The 16,578-nt window shown below is 45.3% G+C and overlaps 1 long non-coding RNA gene across 1 annotated transcript; it reads right to left on the bottom strand.

Moving 5' to 3' along the window:
* Positions 1 to 7,513: 7,513 nt before the first annotated feature.
* LOC116968030 lies at positions 7,514 to 9,091 on the bottom strand. Its single transcript, XR_004410383.1, has 2 exons — positions 8,977 to 9,091; positions 7,514 to 7,750 (listed from the first exon to the last, which is right to left on the bottom strand). It is a non-coding gene; the product is annotated as an uncharacterized LOC116968030 (long non-coding RNA).
* Positions 9,092 to 16,578: the final 7,487 nt, after the last annotated feature.

Raw genomic sequence — 16,578 nt, 5'->3', positions numbered from 1 at the left:
ACATTCCAAAAAATCCACTTCCTCAGCGCATCTGCTCATTTGATTCACCCAATCTATATGTAGATTGTAGTCACCCATTATAACTGTTTTACCTTTGTTGCACGCATTTCTAATTTCCTGTTTGATTCCATTCCCAACTTCACTACTACTGTTGAGTGGCGTGTACACAACACCCACTAGCATTTTCTGCCCGTTAGTGTTTCGCAGCTCTGACCATATCGATTCCACATCCTCCAAGCTAATGTATTTCCTTTCCATTGGTTAATCTCCTCTCTAACCAGCAACGCCACCCCACCTCCTTTTCCTTTCGGTCTATCCTTGCTGAATATTGAATATCCCTGGATGTTCAGCTCCCAGCCTTGGTCACCCTGGAGCCATGTCTCCGTGATCCCAACTATATCATAATCATTAATAGCTATCTGCACATTCAACTCATCCAACTTATTGCGAATGCTCCTTGCATTGAGACAAAAAACCTTCAGGCTTGTTTTTCCAATGCTCTCACCCCTTATACAATTATGTTGAAAAGTGGCCCTTTTTGATTTTCACCCTGGATTTGTCTGCCTGCCACTTTTACTTTGCACCTTGCTACCTATTGCTTCTACCCCCACTTTACACCCCTCTGTCTCTCTGCTCACACGTTTAAGAAACCCAATACCTCGTATTCTCTGTTTATTATTGTTTTCTTCTTCCTCCCCTACATGTTGGGTCTGAGTGCTTCCCTTCTCTGCCTCCTGCCTCACACACAGTATACCATCTTTCCCTGTTTGAGTCCCTCCCCCACCCCCCCCCCCCCCCCCCCCCCCCCCCCCCAACCGTTCTAGTTTAAAGTCTCCGCAGTAGCCTTTGCAAATCTCCCCGCCAGGATATTGCTCCTCCGCGGGTTCAAGTGCAACCCATCCTTTTTGTACAGGTCGCACCTTCCACAAAAGAGGTCCCAATGATCCAGAAACTTGAATCCCTGCCATCTTCACCAGTCCTTCAGCCACGCAGTTATCCTCCACCTCGCTCCATACCAACTCTCATTGTCGCGTGGCACATGCAGTAATCCCGAAATTGTTACCTTTGCGGTCCTTCTCTTTAACCCTCCTCCTAACTCCCTAAATTCTCCTTTCAGGACCTCTTCTCTTTTTCTACCTATGTCATTGGCACCTATATATGCCACGACCTCGGGTTCCTCTCCCTCTCAGGATATCTTGGACACGTTCAGCCACATCCCAGACCCTGGCACCAGGGAGGCAAACTACCATCCGGGTCTCCCGACTGCGTCCACAGAATCGCCTGTCTGGCCCCCTATCTACAGAGTCCCCTATAACTAATGTCCTCCTCTTCTTTTCCTTACACTTCTGAGCAACAGGACCGGTCTCTGTACCGGAGGACCGGCCGCTGTTGCTACCCCCAGGTAGGCTGTCCCCCCCAACAGTACTCAAACAGGAATACTTATTGTCAAGGTGTACAGCCACCGGGGTACTCTCTAGTCCCTGCCTGTGCCCCTTGCCCTTCCTAACCGTGACCCACGTGCCTGCCTCCGGTGGTCTTGGAGTGACCACCTCTCTGTAACTCCTCTCAATGACTTCCTCACTCTCTCTGACCGGACGTTGTGATCATGGCTGATCGTCCCATATCAATAACCCGTGCCTGCCTTCTCCCCATATCCGTTGACTCCATTAACCTCTAGAGCTCTATCTAACACGCTCTTCAATCCATCCAGTGAAGTGGCCTCCATTGCCCTCTGTGGCAGGGAATTCCATACATTCACAACTCTCTGGGTGAAAAGGTTTTTTCTCACCTCAGTCTTAAATTACCTCCCCTTTATTCTAAGACTGTGGCCCCTGGTTCAGGAATCGCCCAACACTGGGAACAATTTTCCTGCATCTAGCTTGTCCAGTCTTTTTATATATTTATATAAGATATCCCCTCATCCTTCTATACTACAGTGAATAGAAGCCTAGTCTTTTCAATCTTTCCTCACATGACAGTCCCGCCGTCCCAGGGATCAATCTCGTGAACCTACGCTGCACTGCCTCAATCACAAGGATGTCCTTCCTCAAATTAGGAGACCAAAAATGTACACAATGTCTCAGTCTAAAATAACTGAAAATTTAATACAGTTCTCTTATTTTTTAAGAAAGTCGTGGACTTTTGACTGTCCTCGAAAACAGTTTTTGTGCTAAGTCAATGGGAAAGCAATAGGGAACAAGATGCTAATTTCAGAGTATGAAAATGTCCACAACTGTTTCAATACTGAAGATATGAAAGCGAATTAGATTTGAAATTAAACTTCTTTATATGATTTATCTGATGTGATTGATCATACATTGCAAACATGATTTTTAAAATCTCAAAAGTTTGTAACATTGCTAGACTTACCGCCCTTGTTCAAATCCATTGTTGATTGTAGAGGAATGATTGGTGATTTCGCAGATGATATGAAATCGTAAAGGTTGATTTTACAACTTACCGAATGAGGCGAGTAGTAGGAATGTACAATATTTTCTCCAAGATTAGGGAATCAAGTATTAGAGGTCATAGGATAAATGTGCGAGTGGAAAGATGTAATAAAAACCTGAGCGGTGCCGTTTATCCCCGAGAGTGGTGAATAAATGAAACGAGCTGCCAGGAGAAGCAATCGAGGCAGGTACACTAACAACATTTAAAATATATTAGGGCAGGTACATGGGTAGGATTGTTTTAGGGGGATATAGGCATAACACTGGTAACGGGACTTGCTTAGACACTGTATCTTTCTGGATGTGGACGAGTTTGACAGCGGGATCGGTGCCCATGCTGTATAACTCCTTGACACTATGGGTCAAAATTAAAATGGGTCTTTATTGAGTATGGTGAAGAGCTGCATTGGAGATTTATAGTCTGTGACAATTGATGCAGGACAATAATCTGCGAGGACAACATATAACCATAAAATGATATAACAATTACAGCACGGAAACAGACCATCTCGGCCCTTCAAGCCCATGCCGAACACCTACTTTCGCCTAGTCCCATCTACCTGCACTCAGACCATAACCCTCCATTCCTTTCCCGTCCATATTCCTATCCAAATAATTATTAAATGATAAAATCGAACCTGCCTCCACCACTTCCACTGGCAGCTCATTGCACACAGCAACCACTCTCTGAGTAAAGAAGTTCCCCCTCATGTTACCCCTAAATGTCGTCCCTTCATTCTCAAATCATGTCCTCTTATTTGAAACTTCCGTACTCTCAATGGAAACAGCTTATCCACGTCAACTCTGTCTATCCATCTCATAATATTAAAGACCCCCTATCACGTCCCCCCTTAACCTTTTGCGCTCCAAAGAATAAAGACCTATCTTGTTCAACCTTTCTCTGTAACATAGGTACTGAAACCCGGGCAACATTCTAGCAATTCTCCTCTGTGCTCGCTCTATTTTGTTGACATATTTCCTATAATTTGGCGACCTAAATTGTTACCCATATTCCAGACTTGGCCTCACCAATGCCTTGTGCAATTTTAACATTACAGCCCAACTTCTATACTCAATGTTCTGATTTATAAAGGCCAGCACACCAAAAGCTTCATTTACCACCCTATCTACGTGAGATTCCACCTTCAGGGAACTAGGCACAGTTATTCCTAGATCACTCTGTTCAACTGCATTCCTCAATTCGCTACCATTTACCATGCACGTCCTATTTTGATTTGGCATGCCAAGATGTAGCACCTCACACTTATCAGCATTAAACTCCATCTGCCATCTTTCAGCCAACTCTTCCAAATGGCCTAAATCTTTCTGTAGACTTCATTATGCACAACACCACCTATCTTAGTATCATCTGCATATTTACTAATCCAATTTACCACACCATCATCCATATCATTGATGTATATGACAAACAACAGTGGACCCAACAGATCCCTGAGACCTCGTTCTCCCCTACCTGCACTGAGGATTTATATGGGAACGTAGATGACATGAGCTGTGAATGCGCTGGTTTTATTCTGTACCTCACTTAGAGTAATAGTGAAGCATAGAGTCAAATAACACTCAACATGTCCTTTGGCGCATCTTGTCCATGTCGATCAAGAAGCCTCATCTACCCTTGTGCCGCCTGCCTAAATTTGACCCATATCGATCAACACATTTCCTATCCATATACCTGTTCACACGTATTCTAAGTGTTGTTATACTACTTAATTATATTGGTTGGTGTGCAGGAGAATGAGGGGTAATCCTATAGAGGTGTATAGAATCATGAGAAGAGATCGGGAAGATGCAGAGGTTGCTGCCAGGAGGCCACAGGTTTAAGGTGAAGTGGAAGAGATTTATTAACTCATTGAATAGCCACTTTTTCACACAAAGTGTGGTGGATGTATGGAAGGAACCGCCAACGCAAATAGTTGAGACAGGGACTATCGCACAGTTTAAGAAACAGTCCGACTGGCACATGGATATACCATGTGTGGAGGGATATCTGTCAAACGCAGGCAGGTGGGACTAGTTTTGCTGGGACATATTGGCTAGTGTGGACATGTTGAGCCGATGTGCCTGCTTCCACACTGTATGTGACATTAATCGATAAGATATGATAGAAGTTTATTTATCCCTGGATGGAAATTGGTGTGCCAACTGTCATGAAACACAAGGTACATGAAACATGAAATAAAAGTGACAACTGCAAAGTCCAGGAGTGGGGATGAACGGATATTGGGGAGGGTTCAGGGGGGGGGGGGGGGGGGGGGGGGGGGAGGGGTGGGGTGGAATGGAAGTCACTCTACCCATGACTGAAGATGGTGGGGCGAGTTGTATTGTTTGTTACCCACAGGGGAAAATGACCTCCTGATCTCCTGTAACGGCCAGTGCTGCATCTTGGTGACTGCATCAACCAGTCTGTTGCTCAAGGTGCACCTCCGGTTGACCAGTGTGTCATGGACCCTCTACAAATCCATCACCAATGAATCCAACTCCACCCCCAGCTCAGCGTTGATGTTCAGGTGCGACAAAGAAAGGGCAGAGGAAGTGGACCAGGGGGATTAAAGGGGAGCCTCTGTCGGAGAGCAGGTGCAAAGGTGGGCAAAGTTCCCTCCGTCACATGTGTTAAAAACAGCTTTAGCTCGTTGGCCTATATGGCACTATGATTCGGTGAGTTTATTAATCAGTCCGCAGTCTGCGTTCAGTGTCAACCGTACAGCCGGAAAATGTGATACCACTGGAAAGGGTGCCGGTGAGATTCTCCAAGGTTTTGCCAGGACGAAGAGTTTCACCTACGAAGGAAGAGTAGAGAGCTGAGTCTGATTGCAATGATAAGATTAAGGGTGGACATCAGTGAGATATAAACATTCAGATTAGTACCTTATATTGATAAGAGGGAAATAAATCCCTCCGTCGTAATATTTCGGCGAAGGCAAGGGACAGGATCTGGTGGACAAAAATGCTGGAGAAACTCAATGGGTGAGGCTGCATCTATGGAGCGAAGGAAATTGGCAACGTTTCGGGTCAAGGCCCTTCTTATCTCCCAGTGATTCTTGAAAACACTGCTGATGGAAGTAGATTCGCTTATATCATGTAATGTGCCAAGAAAAATACATGAATGACCTAAACGTAGAAACCTCTGAACCAGCTGCAGCAGGATGCTGGCCAATGTTCCCGCTGCATGGTTCCATAACCCTATGAAACATTTACACTGCGCGAGGTCAAAAGTATCCCAAACTATCTCGTATATTACCCCCAGGGAAAGCCCACGCTGTCAGAGGATGAACGTACAATGTCCATTCTGAAAACACTTGTGGTCAGGTTCGAGCCCGTGTTTCAGGCACTGTAATAATATGTGGTAAGCCATTTAGAACGGAGATGAGGAAAAACATTTTCACACAGAGAGTTGTGAGTGTGTGGAATTCTCTGCATCAGATGGCGGTGGAGGCTGCTTCTCTGGATGCTTTCAAGAGAGAGTTAGATGGAGCTCATATGAATAGCCATTTTAAGCGACATGGAGAGATGGCAGGGACGGGGTACTGATTATGGATGATCAGCCATGATCACATTGAATGACGGTGCTGGCTCGAAGGGCCGAATGACTTACTTTTGCACCTATTGTCTATTGTCTATTGTCTAAATCTGCTGGTGTGCCACTGTGCCTGTCCAAGTTTAATATACATGTTATTATTGCATCCTCCTCAATGACTTCCTCTGGCAGGTCGTTCCATATACCTGTGGGAAATATTTGTACCTCAAGTCTCAACTAAATCTTTTGTACTCAGATTGTCTGTTTTTCTTTGTGCCGCCTCTCCTGGACAAGTACCCGATCTATTCCCCTCATGATCTAATACATCTCCGCAATATCACTAATTCGTGTGTTCCCCACTTCTATCACAAAGGAGGCCCTCACACGTGTGGCCTCGGTACCTCGCAGCGCAGCCCTTGCTCCGCCTCCGCTTCGTCGCAACATGGACAGAGAACCCCTAGTCCTTAATTTTCACCCCATCAGCCGTCGCAAACAAAAAATAATCCTCCGACATTTTGCCACCTCCAAGAGGCACGTACAACGAGTCACTACTTCCCATCTCAACCGCTTTTCGCCTTCCGCAGAGTCCGTTCCGTCCGCAACTCCCTGGTTAACTCATCCTTTCCTACCCAAACCACCGTCTCCCCAGGTACCTGCACGTGGCACCGCTAGAGACGGAACACCTGTCTCGACACCTCCACCTTCAACTCTGTCCACGGACCCCACTAACCAGTCCTTTCTGGTTAGGCAGAGGTTCAATCCACCAACCTCATCTACTCTATCGGTTGTTCAAGATGTGGACTATTCCACGTCGGTAAGGCCAAACGTAGACTGGCCGATCGTTTCGCTAAAACCCTTCTTTCAATTCGCCTGAACCTACCAGATCTCCCGGTTACCAATCATTTTGATTCAATTTCTGATTCCCACACGGACGTTTCACTCCTATGCCTCCTCCATTGTCAGAGTTAGTCGAATCGCAACTTGGAGAAATAGCATCCCATATGTAGTCTGGACAGTTGACAACCCAGTGGTATGAATATTGATTTATCTAAATTAAAGTAACCCCTGAACTCCCTCTCTCTCCATTCCTCCCCCACCCAAGTCGCACCAGGTTCATGTTCTCACATGGCAATCAGCTAATATCTTTCTACATCTCTCTACATCACTGTATATGTCTCGCGATTCCCTTTCCCCTGACTGGACGAAAGAACGTAACGACCATAAACGTTAGCTACTGAAGTAGGGTCTCGACGGTAACGTCACTCATTCCTTCTCTCCGGACATGCTGCCTGCCCCCCTGAGTTAATCCAGCATATTGTGTCTATCTTCGGTTTAAAGCAGCATAGGCAGTTCCTTCCTACTCGTATCACCTAATCACCAATATACAATAACCTGTTGCATTTTCACCCTAGACGGCCGTCTATTAATAATTGATGTCATTCTCATAGTTTGAAAGCGTGACTCTCCAGTGAACAACTTTTGCTCCAGCGGAGTAATAAAACAAATATTGCAAAACAAGCACATAAGCTGTGATGAATAGAACCACGTGTATTTATTGATACAGTTCATCTTTCAGTTGCCATCCAGGGACGGTTGTAAGTGAGCTAAATAACTGGAAAATGTTCGTGTCGAAGACGCCATGATTAATAATATTGCCTGCAGCATTGAAGATTGTCAGGACACCAAATTTGTAACTTTTTGTCCTGCGGGTAGACGCACTGGGGTAAGCAGTCTCCTCCATGGCTTAGGCATTCCTCCTCTGGTCCTGAAAAATACATTTTTCAATGTGGCAAAAAATATTAAGGTGAGCCTATGAAACATTATTCTGTAGTTTGAATATATATGCTTTGTAATGAATTTCTGCACTAAGTTCAGGTGAACATCAGTTCTGACGGGGATTGGACACAGTGGCTCGTAAAAGCGGATCTAGAAATTGTGCCCTCTATGTCATTCATAACGTTGCCAGGCTGGAATGTGCACCTTAAAACCAGTGCTTGGCGTGTGCAGGATTAGCTTGGATTAGCTTAGTTTAGTTTATAGCACGAAAACAGGCAGTTCGGCTAACCCAGTCCGCATCGTCCCGTAAGGTAACCTTATCCTCCACACTAGCGATAATTTACCAATTATACCAAGCAAATTAATCTACAAACCTGCACGTCATTGGTATGTGGGTGGAAACCGGTGATCCTGGAGAAAGCCCACGCAGGTCACGGGAAAAAAAACTCCGTACAGACAACACCCGTTGTCAAGATGGAACCCGGGTTCCAGGCGTTGTAAGGCTGCAATTCTATCGCGGCGCCACTGTATCAAAGGCTTTGGGCAGAAAATTGGCGAATCAAGGGAGACGAATGTGTAATTGTATGTTATGACAGCAGAATGGAAAATGCGTACAAAAATAAGTTCTGGGTAATAAGTCTGTATAAAATGTATTTAGTTTTGTTTGGAGATGCAGCGCGGAAACAGGCACAGGCCTTTCGGTCCATCGAGTCCGCGCCGACCAGCGATCCTCGCATATAAACACTACCCTACACGCGGTAGGGATATCTTTTTTTAAATCTTTTACCTGTACGTCTTTAGAGTGTGGGAGGAAACCGAAGATCTCGGAGAAAATCACGCAGGTAACGAGGAGAACCAGCACCCGTAGTCAGGGTCAAATCCGGGTATCCAGCGCTCCAAGCGCTGTAAGAACAAATTGACCGCTGCGCCACTGTGCCATGGGTGTTACCGACTGACAGACAGTTTCGCAGGCGACGTAAATAGAGTTGGGCACAATAATGCTGTTGGTAGAACTGCTGCCTCACAGCGCCAGGGACTCGGTTGCAACCATGATTCCCCTAATATTATCAGCAGACATTCTGACAACACAAACCAGCACCAGTCAAGCATTGTTTATCGGACGAACGGAGACTAGAACAGCTTTAAATCAACCCTCTGCTAACATTGCTATCGATGGATTAGAAAATAAACACACATTAGTACACGGCGACCCACCGGGATTCGATTTGTCTAATCCCCCTGCGATCAGTTGAGTCAGCAGCAGGATTCCAAAAATAATTAAACGAGACTTTCTCATCTTCTGCGCTGTCCCTTATTCAGGATCGCGGTGCTGATTGGGATAACTGTAAATCTGATTGAATAATGAGCTGCATTTATATTGGATATGGTTCGGCTGTGACTTGGTTGCCAAGGTTTTGTAATGGTGCCGGTGGGGCGGAGACCGAGTTGATTCAGGAGGCGGCTGTCTGTCTGAACATTCCATGTTGGCTCTGTTGAGGGCAACAATTAACGGTCCGAGCCAACTGATTTAATAAAACATTGTCTGCGTTTTGGTTCCAGCTCCAAAACGATGCGTCAAACTGACGCCAGGCTGTGCGAGAGCCGCGTGTCAAACTTCTAGACACGTCTGTCTCCTCACGTTGTTGTGTGTGTATGATTCCTGCTCTGCGCTCAAGGCTCTTGCGTCATATCCTTAGCACTAATATCAGCCTTCTTCAAAATTTAGACTAAGGGATTTAATACGACTTAATTTGCATGTAATAGCATTGCCATTGACTTAAATGCAGCGTTGTCCATCCTTTGTACTGCTTCTTCACTTGTCTTTTATTTGACATGTGCGCCCATACTTCCGTTGTAGCTCCAGTGTGGTTACAATTAAACAATCGGGTGATAGGCAGCAACAGACTAAAGCAGCACGTAATCATACGTTGGGCCAGCGTGTCATTCGGTCCTGGTGTAAATATCCTATAAACGTTGTGAGAATTTATGTCGCCACCACACCTTCAGACGCCGCAGAAGGTGTGGTGGCGACAGAATTTCAGATTTCCACGTATTTGTCTAAACATCATAACATTCTAATTAAATCCACGGCTTCTCGTATTGAATAGTGTTATCAAAGTAAATAACCTTATCATAAATTCATAATTCATTAATCTTATGATTCATAAATCTTATACTCACTGTGTTTCCCACACTTTCTATAAATCATAGCCGGTGCCTCCGCTCGGCATTGTATGCAATATGTAGACTTCACTGGAGTTTAGAAGGATGAGGGAGATCTTATAGAAACATATAAAATTATAAAAGGTCTGGGCAAGCTAGACGCAGGAAAACAGTTCCCCATGTTGGGCGTGTCGAGAACCAGGGGCCACAGACTTAGAATAAAGGTGCGGCTATTTAAGACTAAGGTGAGAAAACACTTTTCACCCAGAGAGTTGCAAATTTGTGGAATTCCCTGCCACAGAGGGCAGTGGAGGCCAAGTCAGTGGATGGATTTAAGAGAGAGTTAGATGGAGCTCTAGGGGCTAGTTGAATCAAGGGATATGGGGAGAAGGCAGACACGGGGTATTGATTGGGGACGATCAGCCACGATCACAATGAATGGCGGTGCTGTCTCGAAGGGCTGAATGGCCTCCTCCTGAACCTATGTTCTACGTTTCTATGTTTCTATATGGTGGCGAAAAAAGCTTTTGAGCACGCATGCCTTAATTACTCAGCGAATAGTGTACCTTAAAGTTACGGCATTATGTCACAATTTCGCAAGATGATACTGACGCCGTGCACGGAGTTATGATCACACTAAGGTGTGGAAAAAACGTTCGGCAGGCCGGGACTTATGGCTCATGTTCAGAAAAATTGTTGATTGAAGAGGTATGATTGGTGAAGTCGTAGATGGTATGAAATCGTAAAGATTGATCTTACAACTTACATAATGAGGCAAATAGGGTGAACTTACAATATCAGTCTGGTGAACCTTCTCTGTACTCCCTCAATGGCAAGAATGTATTTCCTCAGATAAGGAGACCAAAACTGTACGCAATACTCCAGGTGTGGTCTCACCAAGGCCCTGTACAACTGCAGAAGAACCTCCCTGCTCCTATACACAAAACCGTTTCCGTGTTGTGTAACTCCATGACACCATGAGTCTAAATTTAAATCTTTATTGAGTATGATGGAGACTTGCATTAGTAATTTATAGTCTGTGGCCAGTGATGCAGGACAATAATTTGCGTGGACACCTCGTTCTCAAATACCTACACTGAGCATTTATATGGGAACGTAGATGACATGAGCTGTGGATGCGCTGGTTTGACTCTATGACTCACAGAGAGTAATAGTGAGGCAAGATGTGCCCCTTGGCACATCTTGTCCATGTCGATCAAGATGCCTCATTCCCCATTCCCCTGCGAGAAAACATCGCTCCTCAGGTCACTTTCTAAACCCCCTTCTCATTTTAAACATATTGATTTCCCTACGCTGGGTAAAGAACGTTGTGCATTTACAATACAATACAATACAATTCAATTTATTGTCATTTGGACCCCTTGAGGTCCAAACGAAATGTCGTTTCTGCAGCCATACATTACAAACAAATAGACCCAAGACACAACATAATTTACATAAACATCCATCACATTGCTGTGATGGAAGGCCAAAAAAACTTATCTCTCCCCTGCACTCCCCCCCCCCCCCCCCCATGTCAGAGTCAAAGTCAAAGCCCCCGGCGGGCGATGGCGAATTGTCCCGTGGCCATTAAAGCCACGCCGGGTGATGCAAGGCCGCACACCGGGTTCTTGATGTTAGAGCCCCCGGCGTGCGCTCGCAGTCCCGCAGCCATTCCAAGCCGCGCGAGGCGGTGCTGTAAGGCCCCGCTCCAGGTGCTCTTCAACCCCGCAACGCGGGCGGGAGAAGTCGCCGTTGCGGAAGCCCCGAAAAGCGGTCTCCCTCCAGGGACCCGCGGGCTCCCGGTGCCGCCCGCCAAACCCGCAGTTGCAGCCACCGAATCTCCGGAGGTCGGGCCGACAGCAGCGTCCACCACAGCTCCACCCGCTCTGGACTCGGCCAGCTCCGCGAGTGAGGTGAGTAGTCGGCACCACAGTCCCGGTCTTCCTGTTGGAGGCCGCTCCTCGTTGCAGCCCCAACGACAACGGAGACCCGACAAAGAAAAGGTCGGGTCCCCCGTGCAGGGAGATATTTAAAAGTTACCCCCCCCCCCCATACCCCAACAAAAAATAACAAAAACTACATAAAAACATAAGACATAAAATAATAAAAACGCAGACGGACTGCAGAGGCCGCTGCTGACGAAAGTCGCGCCGCCCACCGACTCCATCCAATCTTTTCCCGTTATTATCTTATATACTCCTCTGCGACCCTTTCTAAAGTGCTCCAATTAATAAATACCCTGTTTGCCCAACCGCTCTCTAAAACCCTGAAATTTATCTGCACTTTCCATCTTAGCAACATCCTATAGCACGGTGATCAAACCGAACATAATACTCCTCATGCGGCGTCACCAAGGTCCTTTACAACTGCAACATAACCTCACCACTTTTACACTCAATACCCTGACTGATGAAGGCCAATGTACGGAAATACCTCTTTACCACCCTATCTACCACTTTCATAGAAACATAGAAAATAGGTGCAGGAGGAGGCCATTCGGCCCTTCGAGCCAGCACCGCCATTCATTGTGATAATGGCTGATCGTCCCCTATCAATAACCCGTTCCTGCCTTCTTCCAATCGATGCAGCAGATACTTATACTTCCAGATAACTTGGCCCTACAGCACTCCACATGGCCCTGCCATTCACTCTGATGTATCTACCCTAGATTAACTTGCCAAATTACAACAGCCCGCACTTACATTTTCTTTGAAATAAATGTAGCTGCAATTTGACGTGGACCAGCCGCATGAAGCAATGTCTAAGAGAGCAGCACAACGCCTCCAATTCATTGGAAGGCTTAGGAAATTTGGCATGTCCCCAGCAACCCTTACCAACTTAGTACATGTGTAGTGAAAAGGGTTTCTGTCGGGTGCAACCACAGCTCCATCCATGACCGCTAGAAATTGCAGATAGTTATGGACGCACCCTAGTTCACCACGCAAACCAACCTTCCTCCATTGACTTCATCTACATCAAATTGCTTCGGCAAGGCTGCGAGCATTGATACTGGTACTATCTTCTCCCCTCTCCCATCAGGTCAGTGGTACAGAAGGTTCAAACCGCATACCTCCTCATTCAGCGACATTTTCTTCCGAGCTGTTATCAGACAACTGAACTGTCCTCTCACCAACTAGAGAACGGACCTGACCTCCCATGTACCTCATAAGGGATATTTGAGCTGATTGTATTAGGAGTTTAGTGCATTTATCTTCCTTTAAATTGTATTCCTTTATCTGTACACTGTGGGTGTCTTGATTGTATTCATGTATAGTCTTTTCGCTGGTTGGCGGCACGCAGCAAAACACTTTTCACGGTACTTCGGTGCGCGGGACAAAATAAATTAAACTGAACTAAATTATATTAACCATTACTCAACCCATTTGCCAAACTGATCAAAATCCTGCAGTAATTTTTGATAACCGTTAATTCTATCCACGATACCACCCATTTCAATATTACCTGCACATTTACTAATCATACTTTCCACATTCCAATCCAAATCTTACTTAACACTACAAACAGCAATGGGCCTCTTCACGGGCGTCCTGTCTGAAAAAAAAACAAGCTTCAACCATCAACTCTGCTTCTGTCAATAAAGTAAATTCTCTAGCCAGTTGTCTAGCTGTTCTTGAATCCCATATGGTCCGGCCTTCAAGAGCAGCCTACTATGCAGAACCTTGTCAAAGCCTTGTTGTTCTTCTGTCATTTTGTTATTGACAAGCGTTCTTCAGAATGATAGGTAATACCTGCGACATTTGCTAGATCAAAAGTACATTGAATTTGATTCAAAGGTGATGTTGCATTTTAGGAGGTCTTATACGGGTACAACGTGTGCAGTGCATGATAGAGCCATCGTGCATATCGACCAATATATAGTCTATCCCTTAAACGTCGATACATCTCGGAAGGTAGCAATGCAGTTGGATAAGGTTGTGTAAATGCTTACCTTCATTCTCAGGGCAAAATAATATAGTTGTATTCTAACTGCAGCTGGGGTTCCCTGTGTATTTCTGGTGTATCGGGGTGATGGGCATTTAGAGCGGAACATTTGCGGGCGAATTGATCACGAGTGAGAATAGTCTTAGTTGACTGGTCCAGATATGATGGGCCGGATGATTTATTTCTGTTGTGCAAGATACAATAACTCTATCATATCACTCCAAGTGGTCTGCTTTATCTCTGGTTTAAGGTGAAGCGCGCCTTGTGTTGCTGTGGTCTCTGACACACACTTGGTGGACGGTCTGCCTCAGCTACTGATTTGATGCACTGTGAGCGACCGCCTTCGTCTCTGGTCATTAACACATTATGTTGTGGTCAGGTTTGCTTCACCGCTTATTATTGATACACATACAATTAGGCAGTTCTGCCCTTCTATTTTCATTCGCTTTGAGATCGGTGTTATGCTGCAAGTCATAGTTAACAGGTAACGTGTGCTCCATCATGTTTGCGACACGAGGCTGTGATAAAGGACAAGAGAGAGAGCACGGTTTATATTAATCGGTTGCGAGAACATTCGGTACATTTTAAGGAACGCTGTGTGCTGCGCAAACGCCCCATAAACCGAAATTAAATATTTGGTCACGAAGCAAAGCATTATTACACGTGGTCTATTTTCAATGTTTTACCTTCAAGTATTTAAAACAGTGGGACTTTAAACTGAGGAATGGTCTCGATGCGAAACATCACATATTCCTTCTCTCCAGAGATGCTGCCTGTTCCGCTGAGTTACTCCAGCTTTTTTTGTATATTAGACTTTATAAAGGGAATGTTTATAAAAGCAAGAATTCCTCGTTTGTCGGAAGCTGCAAACATATTAATCTACGACCTACTTCGACATCCCGATGAATATATTTCATATGTACATAGTATATAGTATAGTATAGTATACTAGAGCATAGCATATAGTTGCAGGAGTGGGCGATTCAGCTCTTCGAGTCAGCACCGGCATTCAATATGCTCATGGCTGATCATCCAAAATCAGTATGGAGAGGGAGAAGAGTACATCGAAGGTTGCAGTGTTGCAGTTGAATAAAGGGGACTACGGGGCCAAGAGGGAGGAGCTGCCAAAGTTGACTGGAAGGATACACTAGCAGGGATGACAGTGGAACAAATATGGCAGGTGTTTCTTGGAATAATACAGACGATGCAGGGTCAGTTAATTCCTAGGAGGAAGAAATATTCCAAGGGGAGAAAGGGACGATCATGGCTGACAAGGGACGTCAGAGACAGTATACAACTTAAAGAGAAGAAGTACAACGTAGCAAAGTTGAGCGGGAAGCAAGGGGATTGGGTAATGTTTAAAGAACAACAGAAGATAACCAAAAAGACAATACTGGGGAAAAAGAGGAGGTATGAAGGTAAGCTAGCCAAGAATATAAAGCAGGATAGTAAAAGCTTCTTTAAGTATGTGGAGAGGAAAAAAGTAGTTAAGACCAAGGTTGGACCCACGAAGTCCGAAAAAGGTGAATTTATTATGGGGAACAAGGAAATGGCAGATGAGTTGAAAAGGTACTTTGGATCTGTCTTCTCTAAGGCGGACACAAACAACCTTCCTGATATAGTAGTGGCCAGAGGATCTGGGGTGACAGAGGAACTGAAGGAAATCCACATTAGGTTGCAAATGGTGTTAGATAGACTGATTGGACTGAAGACTGAAAATCCGCAGGGTCTGATGATCTGCATCCGATGGTACTTAAGTAAGTGGCTCTAAAAATCGTGGAACGCATTGGTGATAAATTTCCAATGTTCTATAGACTCGGGATCAGTTCCTGTGGATGGGAGGGTAGCTAATGCTATCCCACTTTTTAACAAAGGCGGGAGAGTGAAAACAAGGAATTATAGACCAGTTAGCCTGACATCGGTGGTGAGTAAGATGCTGGAGTCAATTATAAAATATGAGATAGCCGGACATTTTGATAGCAGTAACAGGATCGGCCCGAGTCAGCATGGATATACGAAGGGGAAATCATGCTTGACTAATCTTCTGGAATTTGTTGAAGATGTAACTAGGAAAATGGACAATGGAGAGCCAATGGATGTAGTGTACCTGGACTTTCAGAAAGCATTTGATAAGGTCCCACATGGGAGATTAGTGGGCACAATTAGGGCACATGGTATTGGGGGTAGAGTGCTGACATGGATAGAGAAGTGGTTGGCAGACAGGAAACAAAGAGTAGGGATTAACGGGTCCCTTTCAGAATGGCAGGCAGTGACTAGTGGTGTACCGCAAGGCTCGGTGCTGGGACCGCAACTATTTTCAATATACATCAATGATTTGGATGAAGGGATTCAAAGTAACATTAGCAAATTTGCAGATGACACAAAGCTGGGTGACAGTGTGAACTGTGAGAAGGATGTTATGAGAAACAGGGTGACTTGGACAGGTTGGGGAGTTGGCAGATTCATGGCAGATGCATTTTAATGCGGATAAATGTGAGTGTATCCACTTTGGTAGCAAAAACAGGAAGGCAAATTGAATGGCGGTGCTGGCTCGAAAGGGCCGAATGGCCTACTGCACCTATTGTCTATAGTACCCCATTCCTGCTTTCATTCCATATCGGGAAACAACAGTGGGTTCAGCGCCGATGCTTTTTTGCAGGCTGAATTTTTACTTGTTTTGCGGGACCACCTGTTTTGCGGGACTTTGTC

This window comes from Amblyraja radiata, chromosome 43 (genome assembly GCF_010909765.2).
Source record: "Amblyraja radiata isolate CabotCenter1 chromosome 43, sAmbRad1.1.pri, whole genome shotgun sequence".
Classification (NCBI taxonomy): Eukaryota; Metazoa; Chordata; class Chondrichthyes; order Rajiformes; family Rajidae; genus Amblyraja; species Amblyraja radiata.
The sequence above is the reverse complement of the archived record's forward strand: the minus strand, read 5'-3'. Positions and strand labels throughout refer to the sequence as shown.